Source organism: Lissotriton vulgaris, chromosome 7 (genome assembly GCF_964263255.1).
Source record: "Lissotriton vulgaris chromosome 7, aLisVul1.2, whole genome shotgun sequence".
NCBI classification, from domain to species: Eukaryota; Metazoa; Chordata; class Amphibia; order Caudata; family Salamandridae; genus Lissotriton; species Lissotriton vulgaris.
Genome location: NC_141695.1, coordinates 601,007,817 through 601,030,257, shown reverse-complemented (window position 1 = coordinate 601,030,257; position 22,441 = coordinate 601,007,817). Strand labels below are relative to the sequence as shown.

General features: G+C 42.6%; 1 protein-coding gene and 1 long non-coding RNA gene across 4 annotated transcripts in view; one reads left to right on the top strand and one right to left on the bottom strand.

Annotated features, from left to right (window-relative positions):
- TEN1 (TEN1 subunit of CST complex) overlaps positions 1-22,441 on the top strand; it is a 203,262-nt gene that overhangs the window by 80,858 nt on the left and 99,963 nt on the right. The gene's annotated exons all lie outside the window — the stretch shown is intronic.
- The window catches only part of LOC147702092 (uncharacterized), a 54,900-nt gene that overhangs the window by 24,652 nt on the left and 7,807 nt on the right, over positions 1-22,441 (bottom strand). Inside the window, exons 1-2 of one of the 2 annotated variants that reach the window (XR_015297499.1) lie at positions 16,383-16,547; positions 5,838-6,064 (exon numbers count right to left, since the gene is read on the bottom strand). This is a non-coding gene — a long non-coding RNA (uncharacterized LOC147702092). Of the gene's footprint in view, positions 1-5,837; positions 6,065-16,382; positions 16,548-22,441 lie in introns of those variants that run through there. The other variant, XR_015297500.1, reaches the window with a different exon arrangement.

Sequence of the window (22,441 nt, the reverse complement as noted above, 5' to 3'; positions counted from 1 at the left end):
TTTTGAGTGCAAAATGGTGTTCCCTGCCGTTTCTTTTCTGTGTGTGCGGGTGTGTATTCTGCCTCCCTCTTGGAAAACCTCTAAGTCTAGAAAGGTGATGCTGTTTCTACGGGCTGTACATGTGAATTTCAGATTTAAATTGTTTGAGTTGATGTCTCTGGAGAATTGCAGTGCGCTATCTTCTGAGCCTCGCCATAGGATGAATATGTCCTCTATGTAGCGTCTGTACAAGACAGCATTGTTGGTGATGGTATCAAAGTGTTGGGTCATGAGCAGTGTTCCCTGTAACGTGCGCGCGCGCGCACCTTGCTGACCCCGAGCGCGCAGAGTCCTGAGGAAAGCGCGCACACATCCTGTGAGTGCTTTCGCGCCGCCGCGTTTAAAAGCACGTTACGTGCTTTTGGACTTGCTAAATGTCTTCTCTTAAGGGAGCGCGGTTGGGGGTTGATTGTGAGCCATTGTGAAAATGTTTGTTAATTGCAGCGCATGACGGCGCTGCAATTAACAAATGTTTTCACAAAGGGCCACAAACAGCCCGCAGCCACAGCCCATTATAAAACAAATTCAGCAAAAGAAAAGACGGGATTAGGCGGTGTCTCCCGCCTCTATTTTGCCGCCATTGTCAATCATGTCACCAGCCCCTCCTCGCTGGTGGTACAGGTCTCTGTTGTGGCTGGCTCGGGCAGATGCATGTGCGCTCTGCTCAGCTGACAGTTCGGGCGGGACAGAGGCCATAGCTGCCAAGGTTTAAGATTGCTATGGGGGACATTTTTATAATTTCTATGTAATCTTGAGTGATATTTCAACAAATGAGTGACACCTTCAAGCAAAATCAAGCAATGAAGATGACGGAAACATAAAGATGAGACATTACACCCCTCAGATAGCTGTAATTTCTTTTATTTATAGGTCACTCATAATTACACTGTAATTATGAAAATGTCACACACAAGCAATCTGAAACCTTGGCAGCTATGTGTAAAGCACACATTGTGCTTTTGGGCTTGCTGCAGCCAAGCCTCCTAAAAGTTATACACAGCAGTAGTTGGTTGCCAGATTGTGAGCTGTGCATGGAGATGGACAAAGGCCGCTGCGAGGCTTTGCTGCATGTAGCTGACTATACATATAATGAGGGTGTTGTCCTCGTGTGAAGAGTTGGATGCCGTGCATGTTCCTGGCCTCCAGCTATTTTCAGGCATCAATTAAAATGTCTAGATAACTCTGGTGATTATTAGTCTTGCTGAAAAGAGATAGAGGTTTGTCTAGTGGAAGTTTTGACACATCCAAAGGTCGCACAGTGGGTTAAAATGTCTCCTGCTAAGAATATGTGCCATGCAGAAAACAAAGTGAATAAATGTAAATAGGTCGGTGGGTTACTACTTCTGTAAGAGAGCTCATTTTGTTACTTGTGGTTTGGACAACTAGATTATTTGGAAAATTCCACCCCCCTGATTAACTGTCATCAAACAGCTGCGTGTTAACTGCAAGTATTATGTTAGAGCAGAGGTCTTCAATCTGTGGGGCGCGACCCCCAGGGGGGTCGTGGAGTCCTTGGAAGGGGGTCGCAGATTCTGTCAGGGGCATGCAATTCCTGGCGTTGGCCTGATCGAGGGTGCTCATGGTGGAGGCCTAATTCACACCGAGGTGTGAAAAACATCAAAGGCTCATTAACAAGTAGAAGGTCTTTTAAAGACCTGTCAAGTACTCGGGTGTGGCTGTGTGTGGGTCCCTGAAACGGTTTCAGCCGGGCTCATGTACACGAGCTGGGGGAGGGGGGAAAGTGGGTGGGGGGTGGGGTATGGGGGAGCAGGCTGTAGTGTAGCCCTTTGAGTATAATGGATGTTGTGCGCCTGGAGCTGTGGGTCCCGTGACACGTCCCCCCCTCCCGCCCCCAGCAGGGAGGCACAGAGATGCCTTCCCATGAGCGGGAAAGAAGGAAGAAGACACAGAGATACTGCCCCTCCCCCTACATCCCATGAGAGAGTCACAGAAAAGGTGGGTGGATGAATGATGGGTGGATGGATGGATGTAAGGATGAAGGATGGATGAATGTGTGAAAAGGTGGGTGGATGAATGATGAGTGGATGGATAAAAGGATGGATGGATGAAAGGGTGGATGGATGGAAGGATGAAAGGGTGGATGGATGGAAGGATGAAAGGGTGGGTGGATGGATGAAAGGGTGGATGGATGGAAGGGTAGATGGATGAAGGATGTATGGATGGATAAAAGGTTGCATGGATGAATGATGGATGGATGAATGTGTAAAAAGATGGGTGGATGAATGATGGGTGAATGGATGGATGAAAGGGTGGATGGATGGATGGATGGATGGAAGGATGAAAGGGTGGACGGATGAAGGATGGATGGATGGATGAAAGGGTGGATGAATGGATGGAAGGATGAAAAGGTGGACGGATGGAAGGATGAAAAGGTTGACGGATGAAGGATGGATGGATGGAAGAAAGGGTGGATGGATGTATGGATGGATAAAAGGTTGCATGGATGAATGATGCATGGATGGATGTGTGAAAAGGTGGGGGGGTGAATGATGGGTGGATGGATGGAGGAAAGAGTGGGTGGGTGGATGGATGTATGGATGAAAGTGTGATGGAGGAAGGATGGATGTATGGATGGGAGGATAAAAGGGTGGATGGATGTATGGATGGATAAAAGGTTGCATGGATGAATGATGGATGGATGTGTGAAAAGGTGGGTGGATGAATGATGGGTGGATGGATGGAAGGGTGGATGGGTAAAGGATAGATGTATGGATGGATGAAAGGGTGGATGGATGAAGGAAGGATGGATGTATGGATGGAAGGATGAAAGGGTGGATGAATGAAGGATAGATGTATGATTTAAGGATGAAAGGGTGGATGAATGGATAAAAGGGTGGATGGATGGAAGGATGAAAGGGTGGACGTATGAAGGATGGATGGATGGATGGATGAAAGGGTGGATGGATGGATAAAAGGTTGCATGGATGAATGATGGATGGATGTGTGGAAAGGTGGGTGGATGAATGTTGGGTGGATGGATGGAAAGGTGGATGGGTAAGGGATGGATGGAAGGATAAAAGGGTGGATGGTTGAAGGATGGATGTATGGATGTAAGTATGGGTGGAAGGATGAAAGGATGGATGGATGTGTGAAAGTGTGGGTGGATGAATGATGGATGGATGTGATGAGGTCTAACAGGTGCATTTATGGTTATCAAAAGTTGATGATGAGGAGTACCAGTTTCTAGAAACTTTTGTCGAAGGGGGTCCTTACGCCTAAAAAGGTTTTACAAGGGGGTCTCGGCATAAAAAAGTTTGAAGACCTCTGTGTTAGAGCATTATGTTTTATTGCCCAGTCTTTTATTATCCTAATCTTTCCAAAAGGGTTTATTTGGGTAAAAAAACAATTCTTGCTTTTAAGGGAACCTCTAACATGTTCATGGGGGCACATTTTGAATTCTGAATTCGTACTTTTCCAGAATAAGCATTGTTAAACTATATTGCCTACTAGTATCGATGACTCCTACACTGCACCTTGTAGTCTTGTCTGATGTAACACTTCCAATACACTGATTTACACACCTATGATTGTGTCTGTGCAATGTGTGTATTATGTAAATTAATCAGAGAGACAGTGGTTCTGGAGACTTGAGGGCCGCTATTAAAGGGTGCTAGTGAGGGAATCCATGGTAGAGGTGGCCATTGGGGGGGCGCCAACAAACATTGTCACACAGGGCTCCACCAGTGTTAAAGACGGCCTGCCTTGTGCCTAGTTGAAGTTGGCTGACCAAAGTCCAATTGAACAACATGTAAAGCACACGTCGTTCTTTTGGACTTGCTACATTTCTTTTAGATATCACGCAAGATAGAAATCTCTCTGCTTAGCCTAGTGTGCCACCTGGCTGGTATTTTGTTGCTTCTTTCCGTCTGTGCATCCAGATATACAATACAACAAGTAACATTACATCTACAGCAGTAAAATCTTATAATGGTACTATCATTGGAGCCTTGTGCTTTTCTAAACCCGAAGTGTACTTGCCTGTATAACCAATTCATGTAATTGTGTGTGTCTAAATTGCAAACCTGCCATAAGACACTTAACGTGCCGATTTATGTGTGAAAATGCAGTCTTTGCACTTGTTTAAGCATGAGTTTGGAGTGATATTTGGTGCCGCACCCACACGCACGGTCTGGTTCCTGGCGCACATAACCATGGCTGCAGCGCACAGAGACCCCACACTGCCGCACACAGAGGAAAACAATTAGAGGGAACATTGGTCATGAGTACTTGCTCCTCCCACCAGCCCATATGCAAATTAGCATAGCTGGGGGCGAAGCAAGTACCCATGGCAGTCCCCTGTATTTGCTTGTACAGTAACTTATTGTAAATGAAGGTGTTATTCTCCAGGCACCACTCTGCCATGTGTACCAGCATTAAGGTGTGTTGGAAAAGACTGATGTCCCTGTTGCCAAGGAAATGTTTCATTGCTTTTAAACCATCCCTGTGTCTAATGCTTGTATACAAGCTCTGGACATCTAAAGTGACAAAGCAGAAGTCTTGATCCCAGGTATAGTCATGCATACAATTTAGAAAATCCCCAGTGTCTTGAAGATAGGCTGGTAAAGATCTGACTATGGGTTGAAGAAAAAAGTCAATGTATTTGCTCATATTTTCAAAGAGACTTCCTATAGCAGAAATTATAGGTCTCCCTGGTGGGCAGCTGGGATTCTTGTGGACTTTGGGGAGCAAATAAAGTTGTGGTGTAACTGGATACTCGTTTTTGAGGAAATCCAGCTCTTGTTTAGAGATGAGTCCTTTCCCTCTCCAGTTGTAAAGGCATGAGTGATATCTTTCCTTGATATTGTAGATGTTGGTGCTATTAGTTCTAATATAGCAGTCTTTGTCTTGTAGTTGTCGGAGAGCCTCTTTTTCATACATCTCAAAGGGCCAAAGTACAATGTTTCCTCCTTTGTCCGCGTTGCGGACTACAATGTCGGGCCTTTGTCTCAGCTTTTCCATCAGTGTGTCATATTTTTTCCTCTGGTTATCGAAGTTATTGTTAAAATGGTTACTGCTGAAGATGGCCAATTCCTTAAGGTCATTTACAACTTTGTCCGCAAACATGTCTATATTGTCTCTGGGCATTGGGGGATAGAACGTTGATTTAGGTCTGAATGGACTTTTTTTCGGTGGCGTGGATTTGGATATTAGATAGTTGCCCTGTTTGTGTATTAGTTAGACTGCCATCTTCCAAGTTCAATTCCAGTTTGGTAATGTCTTTCAATGCCTCAAAGTCTGCCACTGTCATCGGGTGTGGGTTTGCTATTTGGTCCGTTGCACACCCGATTTCTTGAGTTTTATCTTTTTGTGATGAAAAATGTTTTTGCAGTTTCAGTTTGCGTGTGAATTGATAAAGGTCAATCCTTGTTTCCGCATAGTTAAAATTGGTTTCTTTACAAAAAGAATATATATATATACATATATTTATTGTTTAAAAAAAACAACTCACTTAACATATTTATACAAAATGTCAACTTTTTCTCTCTTTCTCTGATGTTTTCAAACTGTCAGAATGCACTTCTTATATAATTCCTATTTCTCTAATACTTCCACAAGGGAAAGAAAAACAGTCTTTCAAGTTTAACTTAATACACATCTATTTCTCTGACGATTCCTAAACAAAGGTCTGCCAGGATCAACAAAACACATTTACTTCTCTTTCTCCCTCTCTGATGATGCCTAAACAAAGGTCTGCCAGGATTAACTAAATACACATCTCCGTTTGTAACAGTTACGGATTAATACACAAGGATTTGATGATAGCCCTCTTTTCCTACCTTATCTGGCTGCTGCAGACATCTCCCCTGGTACCTCTGTCGTCCAAAGAACATATCTTTCATCTCAACTGGCGTCTGTCATCCTCCTCAAATTGTGCACTACTAAATTAGTTGTCCAAAGGGGAACCTCCCCAGCGGCCGGCCTGAGCAAAGGGGATCTCCTGGCTGGCTCGACACGATGTCAGGAAAAAATCCTTTAATCAGTGAAAATCATTTAATCGCCACATCTGCAACAGAGGGAGTATAAACCGGTTTATTGCATATGCTCAAACTAATGCAGTTGGGAGAGTAACTGTATCATGAGAGATGTAAAATTCAGTCTCAAATAACACACGCTGCGAGTCTAGTCTTATAATACTAATCTTGCCAAACATCCATAACTTCAATACAAAGTTAACAATAGAAAAAGCTTCCTGCTTTTCCGTTACGTCCCACCCAAATTGCACACATTTCCTTAAAGCGCAGCTTTTTCCTGTGTTCGTGACTTCTAGAAGTCACGCTGCACTTACAGACTACAATTGGAACATTATCTGCTGCTCTGTATTTCCTGTTACAATATTCAAGTCAATAACATTCCCAGCGAACATACAATGGTACATATACATAGGTACCTGTTCAGAAGGGGAGTACAGATCGTACTCCTTCAGGAGACACACCTTACCAGTGGGGAGGGGGAGAAGCTGCACAGACGCTGGAGAGGGCAAGTATTTACAACCTCTTTTTTTGCATATGTGAGAGGTGCAATAATGAGGGTCTGGGCCGGTGTACCATTCGAAGCCTGGCAGGTACTCATAGATAGAGAGGGTAAATATGTACTTCTCAAGAGTAGAATTTCTGGACAGGATCTTATGCTGGGAAGTATATATGCCCTAACCAAGCTCAAGAACTGTTCCTCCAGAGGCTTTCGGGTTCCCTGCCCCCAGTGCTAACCCCATGCTTATTACTAGTGAGGGGGACTTTAACTGTGTTGCTGATATGGTTCTTGACCAATCCCACTCCCCATTGCCGAGTACCCAAATACATAAAACTGCAGCGGGGTTCCAAGACTAGAAAGGACATTGGGGAATATAGGACATTTAGAGGGCACAACATGGCAGAGATTGGGATTACTCTTATTATTCGCCCCTACACAACTTACACACCAGGTTGGACCTATTCCAGGGTTGCGTAGCTGCACACACAGAATACTTGGGGCGTACTCTCTCTGACCACAGCCCTCTCTTGCTGTGTCTCTATTCAGAGAGTCACCATCCACCGATACCAATGTGGTGGTTAAATACTCTGGCCCTTTCAGATACCAGTTTCAGAGAGCTCATAGACATAGCCATAGACTCCTACTTTGACACCAACGCACAGACGGCCTCCAATGCCTTGATAGAGTGGGTAGCATTCAAGGTAGCTCTGAGGGGAAAATGTCTGGGGGAAACACTGGAAGCCCAGAGGGAACTCTACAGAGAACTGAAAACCCTAGAAGGCGACCTACATAGATTAGATAACAAACAGGGAACCGGGCCAGACGCAGCAGACGCCCTCACCAAACACGCACGTCATACTACCAAACTCTCGACCGACTGCGGGCAATGACTTTAAGAGCTATCTCACTAAAGTGCAGGAGGAAGAAGGGAAACTGGGCCGGCTGTTGGTGTGGCTAATTAAGCCGGAGACGCGGGGATCCCCAATATCGTAAATTACACCTGCTGAGGGTGACCCGATGTATAGCCCTGAGGCCATTAATGCCTTATTTTGTGACTACTACTCGTCATTATATAAGACCCCTCCCCTGATATCCAAAGGAAATTCCTGAAGGTGTTACACTCCCTAATCCTGGATGAACAAATAATTGACATGCTAGGAGTGCCTGTGACAGTCCCCGAAATCCGGGCTGCGATTAAAAGCATGCCAACAGGGAAGACCCCAGGACCTGATGGTCTGCCCGCTGAATTCTATTTAACTTATTTTACAAAGCTCCTGCCGCACCTGGAGAAGCTCTACACAGAATCTCTGAAACTTGGATGCTTACCTGAGACCACAAGAGATGCACTGGTCATCCCCCTCCCCAAGAAGCCAACGCAGGAGGCGAAGGTTACAGACTTTTGTTCTTTCTCCATGTTAAACATGGCAGCTTTATTCCGACCGGGTGGTGAGGGACTGGGTATCACATTAGGGGTGAACACTCATATCATCTCCCTATACACTGATGATCTATTGATCTACCTCAATGACGCAACAGTGGGCACCAGGAATGCCCTGCTACTGATGGCACAGTTTGAATTGATATCTGTCTCAAAGTCAATCGCAGTAAAACTTACCTCTTTCTGGTCTCGGCCAATGAGACCCTGCCGCTATATTCTCAAATGTCTCCTTCTGGTGCACGCTACTGCTACCGATCATGGCCAGGGTTTCCCTTGCTAAAACAGTCTTGCTGCCACGCCTGCTGTATTTCTTTTACTAATCGCCCCATAATTGCCCCGCCTCCTGGTTTCGACAACTAGATGTTCTGCTGCGAGACTGGATATGGGAAAAGGGGAGGCGGAGAGTAGCTGTCGGTCCTACAGCGTCCTTCTGTGGAGGGAGGACTCGGAGTGCCTGACTTTGGGCTCTACTACTTAGCCTGTTAGCTGCAATGGTTGGCAGATACAGGCCCAGTGGGTACTGACCTAACTGATCAAGAGGTTCATACAGACCAGCTACTAGCAAACATGTTACACGTGGACATTGTTGTCCCTCGTCCTATCATTGCTACAGACCACAGCCCCATGCTTTTGGAAACAGAGCGTTAGATGGGGGTATGCCTTCTGGGGCTCTTCCATCGCTCACCTAAGAGGAAAGCAGGAAATAGTGTAGTGTAGTTCCTATATCCCTGATAGGCTCTGCGCATTGGAATAATATACACTATAGTTTTGACATAGGACTTGTGTGTGCCAGCTAACTCAGAGGTCACTAGAAACTTCTCGAATAAACAAGAAGGGATTAGTTTCTGACAACCGCATAAACATGACAACTTTATTTCCCTCAGAATGGGAACAATAGATAATAGTTTCACTCAGTCAATCGTGCATGCTTTGTTTCTACAGAGTTACACAGAAATAGATAGACAGGCATTTCAATAAAAAGGGTTTATTGAACAGTCTTATTTCTTGTGCAAGAGATATACACTGCTACAATTGTAAGACAGAATGCAAAGTATAATACGTACAGCGTTAGCAGTAAGGTAAAATAATACTTCAATAGTATGGTTTGTAGCTATGACATATATTCATAAAAAATACATACATAAATAACACAGGATAAAATGTGAATACTCATCTGATGCCTCTAGATAGTTCTACACAGTGTACCTAACCTAAGTGTAGTACGAGGTAAGAAGTAGGTGCTGTTTGTCTACAGTCTAGTTAGGCTATAGTTTAGATTGGTGTTGCCAAGATTTGCCAAAAGTCCCTCTATGTTCTAGTTCGCTCCATACCTTAGAATGAGTGAGGTTGTAATCTCTTTCCAAGTCACGATCTCTAACACCCCGCAAGGGGAGTCAGAAACACTGGAGCTGGATTCTCTGCGAGGAGGATGACCGCATCTGGTCAGTGCGTCGGGGGGGGGGGGGACTTGACTTCCTTCCGAACTTGCAGTGGCAACCCGCGTCGTGCAAGTAGACAGCCGAACCGTGGTTTGCCATGGTAAGTGAAGGTATATTTATACCTTGAAGGTGTTTAGGAATGCCAGAATTGATGTAAAAGTCGGGCAGAAGAACGTCATGAATGAACCCCTAAGAATAGATGTTCATGCATAATAAATGAGTTCTTGGAGAAATCAATATCCAAGCAAGGGGAAGTCCTAAAGGCTTAAAAGTCTGTTTTTTCAAGAACTCATTGTGACGTAGATGAACAGATGTATGTGGACATGCCTGAATTTGGTTAGCATGGATAATGCCTAAATAAGGGTAGGAATTCTATGCCTAAATATGGGCAATGCGAATTGGGCCATATATAAGGTCATAAATTAGGGAAACCTATATACAGTATCTAAATCGACACACAACAATAGATTCCTGGATTTGGCTCAAGCCAGAAGAAGAATAGCACTGGCCTGGAAGTCTACCTCAGAACCAGCAGTAGAAATGTGGAAGCGAGATGTCACTTACTGGGCCGGGCAGAAAGAGGGGCCCTAATAAGGGAGGAGGCATGAGGACTGAGGAAACGCCCTATTGCTGACCTCTGGAAAGAAATACTGTAGGTATGGGAAAACCCAGACAGAGACGGGAGCGGTGGAGGGTGGAGCGAGGACAGGACTCAGACGAGCGTCGAAGATGACCAAAGGGGAAATGTTTGAATACCAACAGTGAGTTGACCTGCGCATACTTGCTACTGCAAACGCACATTGACACACTGCCCGTCTCTAGCTAATTAAGGAGATTGCATACTTAGCCAGGCTTTCATATATTAACTGGGGACACTGCACACCCACGGATCGGCGGGCAGAGGACGGCTTCCTGCCGGTGTGTCGTGTGATGCCCTCACCCCCCTCCTACCAAACACGTGACCCAGACACAGATTTTATTGAGTTTTTTAGTTTGGTTGAGGTTCACAGTACATTCCATTATGTACGTATGTGGCAATCCGTGACATACAGATCCGGTGGTTACAGATTTACATGACAACAATAACGTTTACAAGTGTAACATCTTTGAGGGTATCCATTGGTACATATCAATCACATACATGAATATAGCTAGAAAAAACAAAAAACGTTATATGTCATACATAGTGGAATTGTATGATGCCTGCTATCATAAATGTGTCATCTACCAACGTGCAACGATATGGAGTTTAGAAACAGTGGTAATTTGCACATCTCTAAATTTGTGGGTACCCATACTAGGATTTTAATGAGAGGGCAATTTTCCAAAATGACTTCATTTTTACACACTGTCTTAAATGTGGAAGGCACAAATGCAGAGAAAGACAATAAGACATTGGTAATAACACTTACTCTACTTTTCTTTGTTCCACTAAGTCTCCTGCTAAAAATAGTACCTCTCTTGTGTAGGTAGGCCTAGTGCCCGTGACAGAAAACGTCCCAAAAGGCAACATGGACACATTACATTTTTTCCACTGTAAATTTACACTTTTTTTGCAATGTGCATAGCTGTGAATTTTGGGCCCTAGCTCAGCCAGCATCTAGGGAAACATAGCAAACCTGTACATTATTGAAAACTAGACACCTAGGGGAATCCAGGATGGGCGGACATGCATGGCGCACTCTCCATGTTTTCTTTTTACCCAGAATCTCTTGCGAACCTCAACATTTGTTGAAAAAAATCAAATTTTCCTCAAATATTTGTGTCTTGGAAAGTTCTGGAATCTGCAGGGAACCAAAAACCTCCTTCCACGCAGCATTCCCCAAGTCTCCCGATAAAAATGGTACCTCACTTGTGTGGGTAAGCTTAGTGCTCAGGATTGGAAACGGCCCAAAAAGCAACGTGGGCACATCACATTGAAACTGACCCTTTTTTTGCAAGGTGCCTAGCTGTGGATTTTGGGAGCTAGTTCAGCCGGCATATAGGCAAACCTGTACATTTTTGAAAACTAGACACCCAGGGAAATCCAGGATGTGGCGATTCGTCTAGCACTCACCAGGTTCTGTTCCCTAGAATCCCTTGCATACCTCAAAATGTGTCCAAAAAGCACATTTTCCTCACATTTCTGTGACGGAAAGTACTGGAATCGGCAGGGAGCCACAAGCTTCCTTTCCCCCCAGCATTTCCCCATGTTTCCCAATAAAAATGTAACCATACTCGTGTGGTTAGGCCTAGTACCAGGAAACGTTCCAAAACCCAACCTGGACACCACATTTTTCCACTGAAAATTGACCCTTTTATGTGGAATGTGCCTAGTTGTGGATTTTGGGCCCTAGCTCCGCCAGCATCTAGGGAAACCTGTCAAACCAGTAAATTTTTTAAAACTAGACACCTGGGCGAATCTATAATGGGTTGATTTGCGTGGCTCTCACCGCGTTTTTATACCCAGAATCCATCGCAAAACTCATTTGTCTAAAAAACACATTTTCCTCACATGTCTTGATGGAAAGTTCTGGAATATAAGAGGAGCCACAAACTTCATTGCAACCAGCATTCCCCCAGGTCTCCCGATAAAAATGAAACCTCACTTGTGTGTGTGTCCAAAGCAGAGCCAGCCCAAAAATTTATTATAAAACCCTGCCCTCTTGGACCCGCTTTTGGTTGCCCCCTTGATCTCTACACACAGGCCCCTGGCCCACCCATAGAAGTGAGATATAATTTTATTCTGGAGAAAGAGGGGAATGCTGGGTGGTAGGAAATGTATGCTGGTCCGGTGATCCCAAACAGAAATGTGACGAAAATGTAATTTGTTTAATAGCTAAATTTGAGGTTTGCAGGGAATTCTGGGCAAGAAAAGGTTGGGGGGTCCACACAAGCCACACCTCCCTGGACTCCCCCTGGGGGTCTAGTTTTCAGAAATGTCTGTGTTTGGCAGATTTCCCTCGATGGCCACTGAGCCTGGTGTAATAAAGTAACTGGAACCGGTTCAGGTTGAAGTTAGAGATATTTATTAGACAACCTCATCCAACACATCGCACTCCTCTAACTGACACCCTGGAACCCCACACTGACCTGGTTCTATACTAGAATATGGAACATAGAACCAGATCAGATCATCACACTTCTTCCTCTTTTACAATCAAATAAAATATTAAAACAAATGAGATAAGAACAATAACAAAAGGAAAACATAGGTTAACAATTGAAAAGTTCTGACATCATAGCCACCCCTTATCTCACATAATCATTTAAATAATTAGGAATTTTGGCAATTCTTATACTCTTTCAATTTGAACTCAAATTTGAACAAAGACCAGAAGAATTTCTACTTGAAATCACAGGAACATGACCAAACGTAGTTTTCCTTTAAACATGTACAACACGACTATTGTTCCAAATACCACCATCATCTGTCTTTACAGCATTCTTGAAAAGTTTAATAATAGTTTTACAAGAAGTAAATTTTGACCATTTCTGGCACCCCACAGGAGTTTTATTCCTTACTTTATCACCCACCTTGAAATGGGTAACCTTACTTGACCTGCGAGTATCAACATATGATTTCCTTTTCCTCTGAAGAGATAATTCCTTCTCTCTCCAATCCCCAATATCATTGTTTTTCAGCCCTTTATCCAAAATCATCCACCCTGGACACAAACTAGCATTAGCAGATCTTCCTTTGAATAGTTCAAAAGGAGTTTTTCCCGTTGAGGAATGAGGAGTGAATCTGTAAGCAGGTATGCGATTTTGTAACTCTTTCTTCCAGTCCAGATTGTTAACTTTTGCCAGTGGAATGCTATCCTTCAATGTTCTATTGAATCTCTCCAGAGCACCATTTGCCTCTATATGATACAAATAAATATTTTTATCTTGAATACCACACTTGAGTAAATATTCTTCCATCACCACAGAACAGAAATGAGGAAGATTGTCCGAAAGTATAGAATTAGGGGTAGCTCTCACGGTTAAAAATTGAATCCAAAAATGTAATAACTGATTGAGTTGTAATCTCTCTCACAGAACTGACTTCCACCAAACGAGAATATAAATCTAATAAAACAATTAGATATGGAGTTTGGTGTTCCCCATGCAAAGGACCTACTATGTCGATAGCTATTTCATCCCATGGGGACTTTGGCAACCTCCTACAAATCATTGGAGAATGTCTGGGCTTGAGAACCTTATCACTGAACTGACAAGAGACACACTCACAAACCATTCTTTCAACCATCAAATCTAAGCCTGGCCACCAGATGTCTTGTCTGATTCGCTCTTTTGGTTTTGAAATACCCATATGACCTTCATGTGCCATATTAATAATAATATTTCTTAAATTAGATGGTGGAATCATTCTGGTACCTCTAGTTAGAACTCCATCAGCAATTGCCAACTCATGAGATATCAAAGACCACGGCTCGCTAAGACTTTTCATCTTATTCTGTTATTAAACTCATAACGGTCTGTAACTCTTCGTCTTGTTCAATTCTTCTTTCCACTCATCCTCTTTTATTGCCCCTAAAGTTATTTCACACACTTTAAGCTCAAATTCATCATTAAACTGAACATCCTCCTCACCGCTGTCTTTTGACTCAACCAAATCTACTAAACGTGACAGACTATCAGCAGACACGTTTGTCTTACCAGGAATGTATTCAAACTTGAAATTGTACTCCTGTAACGAAATAACCCATCGTCTAATTCTGGAAGAGATTGAATTCAGACCTTTCTTCTCGAATATCTCCTTAAGTGGTTTATGATCAGAGTTGACCATAAAAGAAGAACCCCATACAAATTTCTTAAATTTATTTACTGCCCAGTAAATAGCTAGAGCCTCCTTCTCAATTACTGAGTAATTGATTTCTGCACCCTTCAAACACCTAGAAGCACAAGCAATCAACTCTTCATTACCATTATGTACCTGAAAAAGCAAAGCCCCAAGACCTTTATTGCTTGCATCCGTCACAGTAAAAGTAAAGTCACCCGGTTTAAATGCTTGTAAATTTGGTGCATTTTTAGGTCTTTCTTTATTTGTTTGAACTCCACACTACATTCATCAGTCCACACAAACTCCTTATTTTTACACATTAAACCCCTCAGATGAATAGTTTTATCAGCAAAATTCTTTACAAACTTGTTATAAAATTCAGCCACGCCCAAAAAAGCTAATACTTCTTCTGTAGAACATGGTTCTTTTAACATCTCAATGGTATTAACCAGCTCCTTCTTAGGTCTAACACCCTCTCTTGAGATGTGATGGCCCAGATAATCAAGTTCGGTAACTCTAAACTTGCACTTATCACGTCGTAAAGATAAACCTGTATTCAACATCTTCCTGAGAAATTGTGATACTTTTTCATCATGTTCTTTCACCTTCTTTCCACAGATTAAAACATCATCCTGATAACATCTCACACCTGGTATACCCTTAAAGAGATCATTCATAATTCTCTGAAATACGGATGCCGCAGAGACTAATCGAAAGGCATCCTCAGAAATTTAAATGCACCCATAGGTGTTACAAAGGCTGTCAACTCTTTCGAATCTTCGCTAAGAGGCACTTGATGGTAAGCTGAGGCCATGTCCAAAGTGGTAAAATAAGACTCACCATCCAACGTTGACACAAGTTCCTCAATGTATGGAAGAGGGAATTTGTCAACAACCACCTCTTTGTTTAGTGCCCGAAGGTCCACACACAAACAAATCTTGTTATTGGGTTTGTGCGCCACTACAATTGGGGCCAAACATTCAGTTACTTCAACGGGCTGGATGACCCCAGTAGATAACAATTTATCAATATCTTTTTGAACTGCCTCCTGAACACAGATGGGAATTCGTCTCACTTTAGCAGCAACAGGCTTCACACCAAGCTTCAATTTGATGTGATGTTTATAACCCTTTAAAGACCCTAAGGTTTTACTAAACAATCCCTCAAAATCTTTCACAAAATCGTTCTTCACACCTTCCACAGATTGAACTTGTACGGATGGTTCTGCATTTGGGTTAAGAATGATACCTAAATGAGCTTGATGAGTCCAGCTCAACAAATTGTCACCTTTTTCTGCCACCTAAATTTTAGCATCTGTAAACCTTCCATTAAATTCTATACACTAAACAAAATAGCCCAACATCTTGATTGGCAAACCTCCATAACCTGTGGGCCTTACAACAGCTTTCAACAACTTTGTTTTGTTTGAAAATTCTTTTTTAAAAATGTCTTTGGAAATGAAAGTGATATGTGAACATGAGTCAAATTTCATCTTAATTTTAACATCACCCACCATGACCCATTCTGAAGGGTGTTCCACCCCACATTCATTTATTTGAAAATAAACTTCTTTTATCTCATTTCTAGAGTCTCTTCTGTTTCGTAACTTGCAATTCTTCCCATAATGACCTTTTTTCCCACAAACACTACAATTGATTTTGAGAGCAGGACACTCCTTTGCATTTGCCATGTGCCCAAACCTGCCGCATCTATAACAATTGCCTTGAAAAGAAAACATACCCTTCTTTCCTTCATATGAATTATCAGCCTTAACCTCACCTTCTATGTTCTTACTCTGAACATTCTTATCACTCTTCTTCTTGCTGTCAACTTTTTGTACAACATGACACTCTACTTCTTCAACTTTCTCAATAAGAGCATTTTGTTTACTCACTTTGCTTAATTTACCAACACACTTAAGCATGTGTTCTACCTGTTTAGAGATGGACATCACCTCATCCAAAGGTGGCTCATCTTTCAGCCACAGTTTCTCTCTAATTTTGTCACTAGAACATTTCAAAACAAACTGGTCCCTTATCCTCTCTTCTAATAATTCTCCAAACTTACAACTAGATGCTAACTTACGTAAAGAGATAATAAACTCCTCCACACTTTCATCTTTTCCTTGTTCTCTCAAACCAAAGTAATACCTCTCCATGATGGTACTAACCTTTGGGAGATAGTGCAAATCCAATTGTTTTATACAAACCTCATATTCGTTCAAGCCTCTCTGGACTGCTTGGCTAAGCTGAGGTGAATTTTCTAATACTTCCTGGCCTTCTCCCCCAATACAGTGTAATAAAAGTGCTTGTTTTCTTTCCGCACTCAAATTTTTCCACACTCTTTCATTTTTTCCTTCTGATAGGTGGTTCACCTGGATCAGACAGAAAAAATGGTGGAGAAGTCACATTTTGCATTTTACCTCTTTACTGTTGTCAACAATATTAATACAACATAAAACTGCACTGTTTTTTTTTTAAATAATAACAAATAATTAGCAAGTGAATTGAAATGTCTAAATAATCACCAAATTGTTTTTAAAATAAAAGGTCTATCAGTCACAAATCCACATATAGGTGTGCCTATGACCGTGTGATGAGAGGTGTGCTAATCACCGTGTAAGAAAGCACAAAAAAAATAACAGTTGTTTTCCTCCAAGCTCCCTTTCATTTCAAAATGTTTTCCGCAGAAGATAGCAGGTGTGATTGTTACCACATCAATAAGCTTATTCACCTTGCAACGATCTCCACAGAGGTTTATGGGTGTGCTTGTCACCGAATAAACAGCTTTATTCCTGTTTCTCTATGTAAATAAACCTCATATCAAACGCGATGATCAACTGACAAAAAATCGTGTTAAACTGACAGTGCAGGAATATCAGGAACCGACTTCATTCAAACGCTAGATGGCCGCCGTCTAACATCACCAACACTCAGTTCCTTTTCTAAGAAAGATAGAGATTATTTTCCTACTATTCGGATGATTTCTAGAGGAAGCTGAGCTTGTTTTCTGCTCACTCGACCTAACAACCCTTTGCATTGTCTTTTTTTTTTAGAGGAGAGTTGCGCACAGTATTTCTTCCAACACAATGGAAAACAGACCGGGTTTTGTGCGTCACTGAGACCGGGCCGGTGCGTGTATAAGATGGGCCAGAGCGTTTCACTAACTGTCTTTCGACCACGGACAACTCGCCTGAAACACGCTCCAGTGACTCATCCAGTTTTCCCTCTTTCTCGCTTTTGAAGATTTTTCATCCATGCTGCTCACCCTTCGCTCTCGCAATCTCTACAGCTGCAGTCCAGGTGATTTTTAAATCTTCTCCTTTCTCTCCTTTATCTTACTGTTGTTGAGGTTGTCTTTTACACCTTTCTGCTACTTCCTCATCGATCATCGCCAGTGTAATAAAGTAACTGGAACCAGTTCAGGTTGAAGTTAGAGATATTTATTAGACAACTTCATCCAACACATCGCAGTCCTCTAACTGAGACCCTGGAACCCCACACTGACCTGGTTCTATACTAGAATGTGGAACATAGAACCAGATCAGATCATCACACCCGGGACCAAAAACTCAGGTGACTCCCTAGCAAAACCAGCTTGTTTTGTGATAAAATATCATGATGCCTCCACAATATGTTTTGGGGCCTTCCCTGTCGTGGACTTTTGGCCACCCACACAAGTGAGGTAGCATTTTTTTCAGGAGACCTGGTGGAACGCTGGGTGTTGAGGAATTTGTGCCAGCCCAGTGATCCCACAACTTTTCCACACAAAAATGTGAGGAAAACCTGATTTGTTTTATCTAAATCTGAGGTTTGCAGGGGATTCGGGGAAAGAAAACCTTGGGTGATCCACACCAGCCACACCTACTGTCTGGTTTTCAGAAATTCCTGGGTTTGGTAGGTTTCCTTAGATAGCTGCTGAGCCTGGAACAAAAAAACATAGGTGACCCCCTTGCAAAACCGGGTTGTTTTGTGATCGATAATTTGGATGCCTCCATAAAACGTTTTCCCTGTTGTGGTCACTTGACCCACCCACACAAGTGCGGTAGCATTTTTATCAAGAGTCCTGGGAGAATGCCAGGTGGTAGGAAATTTGTGCTGGCCTAGTTGTCCCACAACTCTCCGACACAGAAATGTGAGGAGAATGTTTTTTTTAGCTACATTCGAGATTTGCAGATGATTCTGGGTAAGAAAACTTTGGAGGATCCACGCAAGACACACCTCCCTGGAGTCTCCCAGGTGTCACGTTTCCAGAAATGTCTGGGCTTGTTATGTTTCCCTAAATGGCCGCTTAGCTCAGGACCAAAAAAACAGGTGACCCTCTGCAAAACCAGGTTGTTTTGTGATCGATAATTTTGATGTTTCCACAATATGTTTTGGGTCCTTTCCTCTTGCGGGCACTTGGCCTACCCACACAATTGAGGAAGCATTTTTATCAGGAGACCTGGGGAATTCTGATAGGAAATGTGTGCCTGCCTGGTGATCCCATAACTTCCCACACAGAAATGTGGGGAAAATGTGATTTTTTTTCTTTTAGCTAAATTGGAGGTTTACAAGGGATTCTGGGTAAGAAAACATTGGGGGACCCACACAAGCCACACCTCCTTAGACTCCACTGGGTGTCTAGTTTTCTTAAATGTCTGGTTTTGGTAGCTTTCCCTCGATGACCATGGAGCCCAGGAACAAAAACACAAGTATCCCCCAAGAAACACCAGGTTGTTTTGTGATACATAATTTTGATCCCTCCACAATGGGTCCTTCCGTGTTCAAAGACCCACACAAGTGAGCTAACATTTTTATTGGGAGATCTTGAGGAACATTGGGTGGTAAGAAATTTGTGCAGGCCCGATGATCCCACAACTTTCCCACACAGAAATGTGACAAAACAGTATATTTTTTGTCATTGAATCAAATTTACAAGGGCTTCTGGGTAAGTAAACCTTGTGGGATTCACACAAAACTTACACATATTGTTCCCTTGGTGACCAATTTCCAAAAAGAAGTGAAGGTAGATGTTGTTCACTACAGAGAAAGTATGCACTGATGGTAAAAAGCAAAAGAAAAACACCACCCCCCCTACTGCACACCCATCCACTAGTCCAGTGGTTCCCAAACTTTTGACTCCTGAGGACCCCCATTGAGTCACCACTGGAAGCCGGGGACCCCCAAGCAATTTGTATGAGTTAAATTTCAAACATTAAAACAGTAATTCGAAAAAAATACACACGTGTGCACACAAAACAAATACTCAAAGTACAAAGGATTTTGGGGCCAGATGTGCGACCATTTCATTTAGCGCCTCGCAATTGGTGACACATGGCGAGTGGCAAATTGCGAGTCGCTAAAAGAAATGTACAACAGTGTGTTTAACACTGTTTAGGATTCCCAATGGGATCGCAAATTGCGAGGTTCATTAATATTAATGAGCCTCCTGCAATTTGCGAGCCCATTGGGAAAGCCAGCCCTCCCAGCGATGGTGGCCTGCTGGGCTCTGCAGGCCACCATGTCTCGGACTGCTTTTAAATAAAGCAGTTTTTTTGAAAAAAAATGCAGCCTGTTTACCATGCATTTAAAAAAAAAAAAGAAAATGAATCGTTTTCGTTTCATTTTCTAAGGGCAGGCAGAGGTCCCTGGGACCACTGCCTGCCCTTAAAAAATAATTTTGCATGCATTTGCAAAGGGGAAGGGGTCCTTCCCATTTGCGAATGCATTTGAATTGCACTGCGAATCGCACTTTCCAAATTATGTCAGCATCTGCTTGTTCGAAAAGCTTTATTTCACCACATGGAGTAGCCCAGGGCCCTATTCTTAGCCTCCTGCTTTTTAACTTATATGTTAAACCTTTAGCAGATATAGCCGACAAAGTAGGTCTTACCCTCATGACCTATGAAGATGATTCTCCAGTCATCTTCTCCCTTTCTGAATCCAGTTCATTTGCTCCCTCCAACCTTAAACTGGGTCTTACGGATATTTTTGACTGGATGACTGCAAACCAGTTAAAACTTAACGGAGACAAGACGGAGGTTCTTGTCTAAGAACAACATAAAGATCTTTGGAACTCCACCCATTGGCCTACTGTCAGTCAGTCAGTCAATCACTTTTATTCGATTTTTGAAAATCATAAAAAGACACAGGATACAATTCATGGATTACACACAAAATATATTAAAAAAAAAAGAATAATAACAGAGAATTGGCCTACTGAAATGGGAAATCTCCCAATTCCGACCAGTCATGTTCGTAAACTTGGGGTGATTGTGGACAGTACTTTATCTATGAACCAAGAAACTGGCAAAGTAGCAGCCCTATGTTTCACCATTTTGAAATGGCTGAAGAAAATTCTGTGGATGCTACCTGTTTCTACCCAAAAGACCGTAGTTAATGCGCTTATAACATCACGACTTGACTACGGTAACATCCTCTACCTTGGGTCAAACAAGGCAGTGGTACGTAGATTGCAGTTGATACAAAACTCTGCGGCCAGGCTGCTCTGCAAGGTTTCTAAAACATCTAGCATTTCTGGCCATCTACGTGACCTACACTGGCTCAGGGTGGAGAATCGAATTAAATTTAAAGCCCTGAGCTATATGCTCAAGATAAAAGCTGGTACCGCTCCCAAATCCCTCCAAGCACTAATGCACCATATGTACACATGTACTCACACGTCATCTACGATCTCAAACTGCGGCTAATTTCTGTGTGCCGAGGTTTAAACTTTCTGGAGTGGGTGGGAGATCCTTCTCCTATTTAGGTCCATCTTTCTGGAATACACTTCCCACCTTCATATGGAAAGAAACCAACTATGCGCTTCCGAAAAAAATGTCAAGACATGGCTATTTGACCAGTAACATCTATGTTAGGTTCTGTTCTGCTGTTTTGCTCCGTCTTGGCGCCGGGAAACCCTTTTTGGGTAGCTGCGCGCCTTTATAAACTTAACAAATAAATAAATAAATTACCATCTACTTGAAGTAGGTGGTAATTGTGACTGTTTTGCGACCACAAAACATTTGTACATGGTTTTGAGACTCGCTATTTGGAAGGGAATGCCCCTTCCAAATAGCAAGTTGCAAAACCTATTTAGAGAGTCGCAAACAAATTGCGACTCGCGAAATAGACTATGTACATGGCCCAAAAACAGATCGTACATCTGGCCCTTAGTATTTTATATTGAAGTAATAGCCCCTCTGTCACATGTATTTCATTTGTTTTATAGCATCTCTCATACCATTGTAGGATGTCAGAGCACTTTACATCACACACATATAGAGACATTAAATCATACATGTAAATCAGTGTGTATATAAAATGTTTAAAGAGTGCTTGGTCTGGAAAAGCACAAACTCAGGATTCAGAACATAACACAGTGGCTAGCATTGATTTTAACATTAAAAATGGATTTCCACCCAAATATATCTTTTTAGCAGCATCAGGATAATGAATAACTGGGACAAAATATAAGTTACTAACTGGTACCATGCAGTTTGCAAGTAGCTCTTTGATGACCGTTTATAAGTCCCTCTGCTATGTTGCGGTTGTCACTTATGAAGTGCACAGTAACAAAAGAATCTCCGTTACAAAAGCAGTAACCACAAACATAGGCACATACAATACTGCTTTTTAAGATGCATGTTCTTTGCAGTAAGCACATTAACCCTCTGTGCTACATTAGTTAAATCAAAGCTGCCACTGAACAAAACTCTCCTTGCTCTCCAGCAGGTACATTAATCACTGGCATTCTCTTGACACTTTTATTGTTGCTGGAAAGCTGTTAATTACACAAGAAACGTTTCTGTGCTTTTAAAACTGTTGCCTACGGACCCCCTGGGAATGTGTCACGGACCCCTGGGGGTCAGCGGACCACAGTTTGGGAAACATTGCACTAGTCAATCAAAGTTATTTTGGTTGGATTTGGCATTTGGGTAAGGAACTGGTGCATAAAAAAATGGGTTATATGTCGTTACCACGAATTCCGTTGCAACGCATGCCTTTTCCACGCATGCGTTACCACGGAATTCGTTTTCCCCTCATCATCTTTTCCACGTCGTTGTTACGTTCTAAAGAGGAAGCGGAAGTTTATTCCGCTTCCTCTCTTTCGACGCTGATTTCTATGGCACGGCGGGATCGTTTTTTTATGGGGGGGGAGACCCCCCCCAACCCCCCTTTTTAATCCTACGTTTTTTTTTTTCGTGGTTAAGACTATCGTTGTAGGCATACGCGTTGAAAAGACGTTTACGTGGTAAGTGCCTCGTTGTAAACGTTACGCGTGGTA